Source organism: Pan troglodytes, chromosome 5 (assembly GCF_028858775.2).
Source record: "Pan troglodytes isolate AG18354 chromosome 5, NHGRI_mPanTro3-v2.0_pri, whole genome shotgun sequence".
Lineage (NCBI taxonomy): Eukaryota > Metazoa > Chordata > Mammalia > Primates > Hominidae > Pan > Pan troglodytes.
In genome coordinates, this window is record NC_072403.2 from 48,245,664 (window position 1) to 48,258,222 (window position 12,559).

The 12,559-nt window shown below is 47.4% G+C and overlaps 1 protein-coding gene across 16 annotated transcripts in view; it reads right to left on the bottom strand.

The window, feature by feature from the left end:
• Positions 1 to 12,559, bottom strand: part of TRERF1 (transcriptional regulating factor 1) — a 227,430-nt gene that overhangs the window by 131,959 nt on the left and 82,912 nt on the right. For all 16 annotated transcript variants that reach the window (XM_063813036.1, XM_063813035.1, XM_063813039.1 and 13 more), the window contains exon 3: positions 5,965 to 6,047. The gene's annotated coding sequence lies outside the window, so the exon portion shown is untranslated. The remainder of the gene's footprint in view (positions 1 to 5,964; positions 6,048 to 12,559) is intronic.

The window sequence follows — 12,559 nt, forward strand, 5'->3', positions numbered from 1 at the left end:
AATTAAGACCCAATGTCGGCTGGGTGCGGTGACTCACGCCTGTAATCCCAGCACTTTGGGAGGCCGAGGCAGATGGACCACGAGGTCCGGAGTTCGAGACCAACCTGACCAACATGGTGAAACCCTGTTTCCACTAAAAATACAAAAATTAGCCAGGCATGGTGGTGCGTGCCTGTAATCCCAGCTACTCAGGAGGCTGAGGCAGGAGAATCGCTTGATCCCAGGAGGCAGAGGTTGGAGTGAGCCAAGACTGCACCACTGCACTCCAGCCTGGGCGAAAGAGTAAGACTCTGTCTCAAAAAAAAAAAAAAAAAAAAAAGAAATCCAGTGTCTGCTAGAACATGCAAGAACTGTGCCATATAAGCATACGAGCACAGATGAGGCTACTAGAAGGACTCAAACGGTAACGCTTTGCCTAAGAATGCGGTTAACAGACAATAACTGTAGGTGTTAGTGTGCCACAGAATGGTCTTCTTTTTATTGAGAAAGCCACATCTGAGATCACGTCCTTGTTTACAGGAGACCCATGAAATGTTAGAATTAGGACACCTTTTGCCAGTCAAGGTGATGAGCATTAGGATAGTCCTGCAGGAAGGCAACCAACTTGCTTTGGCTCCAGGATTCCATGATTCCATTCACAATTTCACACGGGCGAGCGAGCAGTCTTTCTGTCCCGGTCAACAAGGACAGAGGAGTTGCTTTCACACCAGTCATGGCCTAACACAGAAGCTTAATCCTGACTGGAAGGCAAAGTGTGTTTGTGGCAAAGCCAGGCAGACGTGTAATGAAAGCAGAATGAGTAATGTTTAGTTAAGCTTCTGGATGGCAGGGGTGGTTGGGTGTATGTTTGGGGATTTTTAATGACTCCAAAAGGCGTCTTAAAAAGTCACACTATTTTGGCAGTTCTGAGATGCAACTTTTGCTACAAGTACTAACACCAGCAAGTGACTGCTACAAGTATTAATACTAGCACTTACTGGCAACATTTCTCACAAGCACCCCTTCCTTTCTGGGGCTCCTGGGATCAAACCAAGTTTTCTGCATATGTGTGGGGGTTGGGGGGGGTTGGCACACACACCCTTTCCCACCTACAGAGGCATACCATACAACTGAAAGTCAGATCAAATTGAAGACATTTATCATTTTTAGGGTTAAATAGTGGAAAAGGAAAAACTGTTGACACACTTTCTAATTTGAACTACTTAGGTATTGCAAGATTTTCTTCCTGCTGGTGGAAAATTAAACTAACAATTCTAAGTTAATGACTGGAGGGTAAACGGCTCCTTCTTTATAAAATAAATTGGGTTTATCAAAACTTGTATTAAAATGGATTTTCCCCCAACTTTAACTTATAAATCCAATCAAGATATGACTCTAGAGAACTCTTAGGCTCCAAGTGAGGCTTCAAAAAGTAGGGTGTATTTCCCTACAGTTGCACATTCAGTAGCTAACTCCACAACACCAGGTGGGCACCTGACACCTGGAGGGCAAATGTGGGGCAGTGCCCACCCTCCCTTGGTGGAGTTTTCACAGGTGATGTCAGAAAAATAAGAACAATGTAGTAAATTATTCCTAAAGCTGAGTGTTTTCTATTTAAAGATTTTTGTTTTGTTCTTATATTATCTTTTCCTACTACTTTGGCATCAAGATGGTTTTTTCATAAAAGCTTGGTGATGAGTGTTAAGAGTTTTTAAAATGTCCTAACTTGGCAAAATAAAAAAGACTGGGAGCCCTAGGCCAATGCCCTAAAGCTTTTTTTTTTTTTTTTTTTTTCCTCCTAGTGGTTTCTAGGTCCAGGCAATCTTCATTTGAGAACCACTAGTTTACAGCACTCTCTGAGCCAAGGAATTTGGAGTCAACCAGTGCTCATCTAGGTATCAAAATGGTGGCAAGCCCCAAGTGCAACTAACAACCTACAGAAGACGGAAGTCTAACTTTAGTCAACACTCAGGGAGTGGGGATGAAGAATGTAGTCTTCAAAGCTCCTGGCCACTCTGGAACACTGTTCTCCTGCTGCACCCTACATGCTCACCCCTCCATCCTCAAAGCCTCCTCCTCCTGGTTCTGGAACAGGTGGTAAAGCTTTTGGAGGCCCTGTGCCAACCAGTGCTCTCCGCACCGTTAATCTGGGAACCCCAAATCAAGATGCTTGACCCTCCTGGGATTCTGAGAGGTCAGCCCTGTGGCACCAGAGGCTTTCTGGAATGATTCATCATATCGTCAGCTGAAATTCTACTGAAGTGGATGCCCAAGACTAGTTTCTCAGTACTGCAGCATCTCACTCAATCCCAGTGATCCGAAAATCCATCCATCCTCCCAGGACAGTCTGACTGTGTAGCTGGTTCAGGAAACCAAAGGCAAGGGGGGTCACTCATCCCTCCAGAGCCTCCAGACTGAGAATAAGGAAAAAAATCGCTAGGTGCAGTGGCTCACGCCTATAATCCCAGCACTTTGGGAGGCTGAGGTGGGTGAATTATGAGGTCAGGAGATTGAGACCATCCTGGCCAACATGGTGAAACCCCATCTCTACTAAAAATACAAAAATTAGCTGGGTGCGGTGGCGTGTGCCTGTAGTCCCTGCTACTCGGGAGGCTCAGGCAGGAGAATCACTTGAACCTGGGAGGCGGAGGTTGCAGTGAGCCGAGATCGCACCACAACACTCTAGCCTGGTGACAGAGCGAGACTCCGTCTCAAAAAAACACCCAAAAAACAAACAAAAAAAACCCCCAAAATCAGCTGGGATAGGTCATGAGGTCATGACAGGCCATCAACTATTTAAGAGATTTTTCAACTAAGAATATAAGAATATATTGCCATAAAATTTTAAAATCTCTATATTCTAGAGGTTCTATCTATTTTCAGTTGTATGCTCCTTAAACTTATCTGTATTTAGGCTTCCCCCAAAATGAATTCTAACAGAAAAAAAAAACTTCGGTAAAAAAAGAATCCATAAACACTAAATATTTTAATACCTTTATTTACTTCCTCTCTAACAGAACTAATCAGCAGCAGATAATATATTTGTTATGAAGAGAGTTAATTTTCTAGTTAAACATGCACATAAAAACATAAAGGTGACAATATTTGGCAATATATGACACTAATAAAGGTAACATTTATTGGGCTATCCACTGGGCTAAGCGCTTGACTCAGATCACCTCAGTTAATCCTTACAGCAAACCTATAAAGTAGGTGCTATTCTTATTTCCATTATAGATGAGCTTATAAATGAGGAACCTCATTACTGTAATTTAATCTTCACCAACCCAGAATTTGAGTTCAGTGTTTACTCTGGCTATTAAAAGGTTGAATAAGCAAATTAGAAATTAAACGGGATTTCAGAAGGTATATTTAACCTACTAGAAGGTCCTACGTTTTAAGACATACTGAAAAACAGATGCTAACTGCTTCCAACAGGATGTGTTTGGGAAGATCCTGCCTGACACTATACCACATTAAAAGACTTGAAGATTCAAACTTTTACTAGTTAAGGTTGAGTGTCCTCTCACTATTATCCCCAATGACTGGTCCAAGTTAGTAAGGTATTATTCTACTTCTATGGGTGGTACAGTATGGTGGATGTCAGCTGCGGCTCCCAAGATCTATTTCCCTCCTACCCTGACAAAGTGTCCAGAACTCTACGCACCCCCAGCCTCCCCACAGCCTGGTGCAGGAGCCAGTCTGGTGCAGAAGCCAGCCTGAGGATGAACTGACCCAGGGAGGAAGGAGTGGAGAGATTAAAAAAAAAAAAAAACCTGGATGGTTTAGGATACTGCTGAGCTGCTGGTTCACACCCACCCTGCAGTCCACCCTATCCCCTGCACACGGCAGGTACATGAGCTGATTAATCAATTCATTGTGCCGTGGGAGCCCCTGAGTTAGGTTTTCTGGTATTCAGAATTAGGATTTTTGGTAGTCAGCCTGAAAGAATCCAAACTGATAAATGGGAAACGAGCTTCTATGGCCTGAATGTTTTGTGTCCCTCCCAAATTCATGTGTTGGAATCCTAATCCCCAAAGTGATAGTGTTAGGGGTGGAGGCTTTGGGAGGTGATCAGGTCTTGAGGGTGAAGCCCTCATGAACAGGGTTAGTGCCCTTATTCAGGAGGCCTGAGAGAGCTCTGGTCCCTTCCATGACGTAAGGACACAAGAAGTTGTCAGTCTGCAACGTGAAAGCAACCCTCACCAGAACCTGACCATACTGGCACCCTCATCTCAGACTTCCAGCCTCCAGAACTGTGAGAAATATGATTTGTTGGTGGTTATAAGCCTCCCCATCTATGGCATTCTGTTATAATAGCCCAAACAGACTACGATGTGTGTGAATCCACAGTCTCTTCCTGGCACTTACTCAGATTTTGTTTTATGCTGTTTTTTGTTTTTTGTTTTTTGTTTGTTTGTTTGTTTGTTTTTAAACTGTTTCAAATGTTTTGTGTTGTTTTTCCTGAGAAAATGTAACGGGCTTTAGAGAAACACTTTCATGAATTAATGAGTGGCCTTGGGCAAATCCCTTGACTTCCCTGGCTCTTTTCAAGTCTGAAAAGGACTGGGATCTCCGTTGCTCCTACCATCCCTCACAGCCGGCACATCTACGTAGCTGACCTCACAATGCAAAGTTTCACTCAAACATACACAAAAGCCTCTTTTGGTCTAAAGCAGAAACGTCCTTATAATCCAAGTGACCTGCAACTCTTGACTCTGTGAGACTGTTCCCATTTGCTCCGCAGATCCACCCTCCATCCTCCTTCAGGCAGCTCTGCCCCACAGAGGCTCTGCCCTCCGTGGACAGCATCCACCCAATTCCCTTGCCTTCTGGCTCTGACTGAGGCTGCCTAATGGGAGGCACTGGCATCAGGAGATGGGAGATCCAAGGGGTTCAATGAGGATATTTATTCTTTTGGCTCCTTCCTGGCCATGCTGCTGTAGATTGATTGCATTCCTCTACCAGGGACACCTCTCCAGCTCCTGTTTCCCATCCCGACAGCCAGTCCCTCCCTCTTCCTTCCAGGCACAGTAACAGCTCCCTGACACTGCTGGCCCTGGGCGCTTCAGCATCCCTTGTTGGCGGCTTCTCTTAACTCTGCCTGCATCCTTATAAATACTCTCTTCAGTAGACACTCTTCAATTACCCCATTTGCACGAGCCACGTGTTTCCGACTGGAACCCCGAGACACAATGGCTTTAAAATTAAATCAGAATCAGTCACAATAAAAAAAAAACCGAAGCAATCAATTCTGAGCCTCATACAGGAGGAATGGAAAGCGTGGCACATGCCAAGAAAACAAAACCACACACACCGAAATAATCAAATCAGACACCACCCCGCTTCCCCACTGTCGCCAAGAATGTGTGGAGGATGGAGCCATCTTTTGCCGGATCAGGGTTTACACCTGAAATAAAAGCTTAAAATTCTATTTATGCACAAACTACTGACCCTTGAAACAGCTTGTGGGAGGCCCAGCAGAGGAATCATAGCTGTATGCCCATTTTATGGAGGGACAAACTGAGAATGGAAGGGATCATGAGGCCAGACCCGATAAAAACGCGAGGAATGCCCCAGGGCCAGCTAAGGCTCCTGAGTCCAGCAATCCGCCTCTGGCAGGCTCTGTGGAGCTTCCCACAGTGGCCTTCTACACCACCACTGCATCCCAGACATTTTTAAATCCTTCTAAACACTTCTAGAACTACCATCCATAGACATCCATTGGATCCTCAACTATTTACAACTCTGCAAAATCAAGAGACACCCTCCGCCCCATTCCAGAAGCTGCCAAAAACCATTATGTGAATCCACAATCCCTGACCATTTCCCAGAGAAAATTTTCTAGAAATTAATGGATGTCCAGGCCCAGAGCAGCCCTCCTCCACTTCCTGGGGCATTCTCCACACCATATGGGTCCAAGAAATGGTCTTACGACTGCTTTGCTGTAAAATATTCCAACATCAAGAACTCCCGAGAAGCTACCTGTTTGAGGATGAAGAGACTGAATCTTTCAGGGTCGTCCTGCTTCTGCGTCTTCTTCCTTCAGCATTCTCCACAGCCAGGGCCTGCAGGAGTGACCCAAAGAGCACAGTCAGGACATCTGGCTTCAGCATGGGAACAGTGAGTATCAATCAGGGAGAGGTCGGAGGAGTGACCTGGGATGGAGCCCTGAAGAACCCAGCAGCTGATGGGCCCACCCAGGATGAGGACCCAGCAAAGGCTGCTGAGGAAGGTCCCGGGGGAGAAGAGGACTTAGGAGACCAAGACGTTCAACTTCATTCTGGTTATTCAGGCTCTAAACCCAAGTCATCATGGCTTTCCTCTTTCCCTCACACCCCACGTCTAATCCATCAGCAAAGGACGCCAGCTTCAACGTAAAGTAATATCCAGACCCTCACCATTTCTCGACACCTCCACTGGTACCACTTTGGTCCAAGTGAGCAGCATCTCTCCTTAGGTTATTGTGATAACCCCCTAATTAGTTGTCCCACTCCTCCCCTCACCTTTCTATAACCATGTCTTGGGGGTTGAACTGTGTCTCCCCAAGATTCCTATGTTGACATCCTGACCCCTAGGATCTCAGAATGTGGCATATTAGGAGACAGGGTCATTGAAGATGTCATATTAGGAAACAGGGTCATTGATGATATAAATAGTTAAAACGAGGTCCCACTGAAGTAGGATGGGGGTTCCTAATCCAAAATGACTCTGGTGTCCTTATAAAAAGGGGATATTTGGAAGATTGGAGGTTTTCTGCCACAAGCCAAGAAGCTACCCAGAGTTGGAGAGGAGCCCGAAACAGACCCTTCCCTGGAGTCTCCAGAGGAGCATGGCCCTGCCAACACCTTGATCTTGGACTTGCAGCCTCCAGAGCTGTGAGACAATAAATCTGTGGTTTAAGCCACCCAGTGTGTGGTACTTGGTTATAGCAGCCCAAGCTAACAAATACAGCATGCTCCCCAGAGCAGCCTAAGTGATCATTTAAAAATCACTCTTCTGCTCAGAACGCTCCTATAGTATTTCATCTGTATCAAAGTAAAAGCCAAAGTCCTTGAAATGGCCACGGTCCACATGACTTGGCTGGGCCTCTTCCCTGATGGACTGAGACACCTGACCTCTTCTCCTCCTACTCTGCCCTTCCTCCATTTCCTCCAGCCACAACAGCTTCCTCAAAACATCCAGGCAGGCTCCTGCCTCAGCCCTCCACACTTGCTCTTCCCCATCCCTGGAGCACTCTTCCCCCAGGCATCTGTCACTTCCTACAGGTTTCTGCTCTCATGTCCTTTGCAGTGAGGCCCACCTCAAACCCTGGCCCCCTTCCTAGCCTCCTTCCCTGTTGTATTTCTCTTTGCAACCCTTATTACCACCTGACATTTATTATTTTTTTCATCCCCCTTTCCCCACTTCCCTTAGACTGTAAATTCCCTGAGAGCAGCGACATCGTATTATGGTGTGCCCAGAGCCTGGCACATAGTAGGTGCTCAAGAAATAGCTGTTGAAAGACTTTGTATGATGGAATCAAAGAAGCCAAGAGAAAAGAGAGTTGCAAGAAGGAGGAAGCTGTCCAGTGTCAAAAGCAGCAAAGAGCCCAGACAGATAAGGACTGAAGTGTCCGTTGTGTGTGGCAACATGGAAGCCGTGGGTGACCTTAGAGAGGGCAGCCCCTGCAGAAGGCAGGAGGCCTCTGCAGCAAACCCACCGGGTCCCTGCTCTGGACCAGGCATAAGCCCCCACCAGTGGAGGCCAGCCTGCGTGGGCTGTGTTAGCGAAGGCAGATTATTTCCACACATCCATCTGTAAGGGGAGGAGAAAAGAGAAGGTAAGGCTGAGGGGTGTGAAGGGCTGAGGAAGTTGCTGCTGCAGGACTGAGGCGTGAGGTCCCAGAGGCCGCAGGAAGCATGGGGATCCCTGTCTAGGGAGAGGGTTCTCTCTGGCCAGGAGGAAGGATGTCTCTTTCTCTGAGTGCAAGGAAACCAGGTGGGAATGAGCCCAGATGCAGGTCAGCACACAGGAGGGCAGGTGGGAACCTGAGTGGGCTCGCCGTGGAGTAATATTTTCAGTGAACACAGAAGCCAGGTTGTCTCCTGAGTGGTGAAGGGCAGATAGGAGAGGAGGCTGGGGTGCACATCCCACTGTGGGTATCAAGTGCGGGCGTGGCCCTGAAACCCAGCACCTCCTGACGTTTGTGCCCTAGGTGGCTTACTCTCTCACCCTAGTCCACACCCTGACTGGAGACAGCCAGCTGCTGGCCAGTATCCCAGAGGGCCCTGCTCTAGCCAGAGGCCGTGGTTTCGTAGAGGCACAATCTGCATGGATGTGGGGTTTTCTGTGACAGCCCTCAGTAGCCAGGGTTTAGGAGGAGAAGTTCCTAAAGCTGAATTCAAAGGCCCCAAGCAGTTCCATCTCTTTCTGTGAAGGCTTCATCATTCTCCCGGGCTCCCAGACTCAGAACCTCATACTCCACTCCCCTAATCCCTCCCAATCACAAAACCATGCCTCTTCCCGCATGAGAAGATTCATTATTCCTTGAGCACTTACTAAGTGCTGGGTGTGTTACAAGTTAAAATCCTCAAACAAGAGTCCTGTGAAGTGTTTTCAGCCTCTATCTATAGATGACAAAACAGGTTGAAAGAGATGAAGTAATTTGCTCAAGGGCACACAGGTAGCAAGTGGCAGAGCTAAGATTTGAAACCTTCCACTTCCCTCTCGTCTTTTCTACATACACTACCACCACCCTAGTCCAAGTCCTCAACATTTCATTCCTAACTCTTGACATGATAAATGTCTCCTAAGTTACCTCCCAGCACTGCCCATTTACAGTTCACAAATCGAGACGGATCTTCTTACAGCATTGCATTTACTAATCCCAGCTGCATGCTTTGGCTTTGGAGGTTCCTCAATACAGGAACATTCCAAGCTCCACAGCCATCCCTTGGGATCCTTCATAAATGGTGCACATCTCCTTCTTCAATCTTGTTTCCCATGCGTACCTCTGCTCACCCCATCTGTAATCCCCTGCCCAGTCCATGCACCCCGTCAAGGTCCTAACACCCAGCACATTCCTCCCCTGCAGCTCTGCCCTCTGGCCACCCAGCTCCAGCCCTCTCCTGCAGTCTGCTGGGTGGCACCAACCCAGCTTACCAAGCTCTCCTGGCTCTTCTGAGCTCACTGCATCTAGCTTCTCTGGGCAAGAGCTCCCTGTGCCCATGTGGACTGCCAGCTTCTTGAGGGCAATGAATCGTGTATTGAAAATGCTTGCAACAGCCCGCTGCTCAACACAGTGTCTCAGTTATTTGATCCACAGAACAATTCTGATGCTCAGGTGATATGATTCCAGAAGTTTTTCAGAAAATGTAGGAGAACCAAGATGGCCAAGTGAAGAGACACAGGGCCTTCTTGAAGCTGGGAGGCATACCTATTCTTCCTGTGCAGGAGGCACCAGAGTCCGGCACCTCCTAACATCCACTCTAACGGGGAGGAGGATGGCTGGGTTTGGCTCCTCCCTCCTCTTCCTGCACCTGCATATTCAAGGTCTTGGTGTCCTTCCTTTACCACCCTTTCACATGCTTTTGTAGACATAGATAGATATACTCTCTTCTTCCTTCTTCAAGGGAGAGCTTGAAATGTGAGAAATCCAGCTGTGTGGAGAAGCTCATGGTGACTGGCAGAACAGTCAGGACTGGGCACCCAGAAGCAGGAAAAAGAATATTCTATTTTGGGAAATGAGGAGCTGGACTGATCCACTTCGATCACCAGCTATGGACCACCATCTAACAATTCTGGGATTCCCAGAGCCACAAGAGGGAGATGCCTGGGAAAGGTGAAAATCAGCAAAACACTCAAGGGCCATCTGATCACCCCAGGCAGACAGGCAGATCTGGGTAACATGGGGCTGAGAGAAAACCACAGGTTTCAAGGGGATGCTGTCACCAAGATGCCCCATAAGAAATCAGGATCTGCCCAAACCAGGGGCAACCAAAGGGGCATTGTGCTCCTCAGGACTTAGCTGAAGTCACAGGAGCACTGGAGTCAGGCCTGCGATCAAATCCTGACCTCGTCAGCCAGGTCAGCCTTCACCTCTTGGAGGCTGGCTCTGCGTGAGTGACTGTGAGGCCTAAATAAAATAAGTGTATAGAAGTATAATATCTAGCACAGGCCTGGCCTTACATAAGGGGCACACTCAGTGTTGCTCCCCTCCCCCTTTCCAGCCTTCAGACCTCACAGCTCTCTCCACTCTTACTAACAGAAACAAGCACAGAGGCCACAGAGCATTTCCCAGCAAGAAGGTTTGCAAAGAAGGATGGCAGAAGTCCGCAAAGAAACAAACAGGCCACCCCACTGCTGGTAAGAGAGAAGCACCGGACCTCGGTGAATGCCCGGGTTTCAAAACACACAAAGCTCCGAGCCTCTGATTGTACCTAAACAGGAAGTTTGTGACAAACTTAGAAAACACGCATGCACAATGGCAAGAGGCTGCACGCCACTGAGAAAAGATGAAATCCGGCCCTGCTGGGGGCTCTGTGTGGAGGAGAGGCGTGCGGAGCCAACACTCCCACCGCACCAAGATCTTCCTGGCTGTAGGGAGGCACCCTTACCCTGGGCTTCTCCTCACCCCAAGCATGGGAGGGATTTGGGCCAAAATGTGTGGAGCTGCTCTGGTTTCCAAGGCCAGGCTCTGCTCACCCCCTCCTGCTCTCTCTCCCACCCCTACCCACTCAGGCATCTAGGACATCAGGCACTCCCAACAGCTGGCAGGGGCCTGGTGACTGAGGTGTGTAGCAGGGGACCATTTTTCAGCTGGGAGATCTTAGCACAGAAAGGGGAAGTGACACACAGAGGTCCCGCAGAGCTCCCATCCCCGATCTGATCTCCATCTGGCTGCCCGGCCAGCGTCTGTATCATCGGGCCCTTTAGCATTCCACAGTGGGGTCCTCAGCTGCCATCTCCTTCCACTTTGACATCCTGCCTGGCCCTAACATTTTTACTTGCATTGCTCACACCAGTATGGGGCTCGATAACTTCAGTTCACTTATCTGAAAGTGCAGGCAAATGTGGACACAATCTGTGTCTCATCTCAAGTAGAGGACAAACTTGGGAGATTGTGAACAATCTCCCGTGGAATGGGCCCTGCATCCAGGCAGTATATTTGGTGGCTGTGCTCCAGTAAATACTCGGTAGATTAATACACAACATCAATACCTTCCTATTGTACCTCCCCAACCAGGTTATGTCCCACTTGTCTCTGAGTCACCCTCAGCAAGGACAGGTCCCTCTACCCCTCCTGAGTGGAGGGCCCAGCTGTAAACTCAGTCTCCTGATGGTTGGCTCCTCGGCGCCCCCACACAGCACCTCCCGCAGTGGTTTCCTCGCCCCCCCAAGTTAGGTTCCTTTTTAAAAAAATGACTCATTTAGGAAGAGACAAAACCAAGAACTTCAATGGTAAAGATAAAACAGCAAGCACCAAGGCTCTAAACACCTCCCACTCCATGTAGAATTTAGATCCGATAAAGCTTCCCCAAACTGGACCTCCTAATTTGGAACTTACGGTATACACAATTCTTCTAGCAAAGACACTTCCAGTAATGTCTCAATGTTTCAGCGTCTTCTTTACAAATAGAGATGGCCCCAGGACTCCAGGCAGTAGTTTTTTCAAAATGAGGGAATGAGAAATTAAAGATTAAAGTCCACGCTTTGGACTTTTGGGTCAAAAAAGTAATTATTTGATGTTTTACTACATTTATGATTCTAATTTATTGATTGCAGGACATAGGCATTATATCACAGGCCTAATGAGAATTATGGGGAGTTTTTTAATTAAAAAATGACTTCTTGGTATGTAAGAAGTTTATGACATTTGTGCACAGTATCTGAAAGGAATGAAATTATATGATACAATACAGAGAATAGTAACATTTTAGGGCTAAAATGAGCAATTAAGATGACCCGAATCCAGGGGTTCCCAATGTTAGCTGCATTTCTGAAAAAAATTCCCAGGCTCCCCAAGATTCTGACACATTCAGTCTGGAGTGGGGCTCTGACATCAACTGTTTCCTTTTATAAGTTTCCCAGTGATTTTAATGTGCCTACAGGGTTGAGAACTGCTTATCTGCAGATAAGAAGGCTGGGATCTAAAAAAACTGAGGAGGCCAGGTACGGTGGCTCACATCTATGATCCTAGCACTTTGGGAGGCCAAGGCGGGTGGATCACTTGAGGTCAAGAGTTCCAGACCAGGCTGGCCAACATGGTGAAACCCCGTCTCTACTAAAAATACAAAAGTTAGCCAGCATGGTGGCAGGTGCCACCCAGCTACTCAGGAAGCTGAGGCATGAGAATCGCTTGAACCTGGGAGGCAGAGGTTGCAATGAGTCAAGATCAAGCCACTGCACTCCAACCTGGGCAACAGAGAGAGACTCCAACTCAAAAAATATGAACAAACAAACAAACAAACAAACTGAGGAGTCCAAAACTGCATAGTCAGTCAGACCCAAAACCAGAACTGAATCTAAAATCTGCACCCCCACCCAGTCCGGTTCTACACGTTTGCTCAGGTTTTTGGTATTCACAGATTTGCTAAAA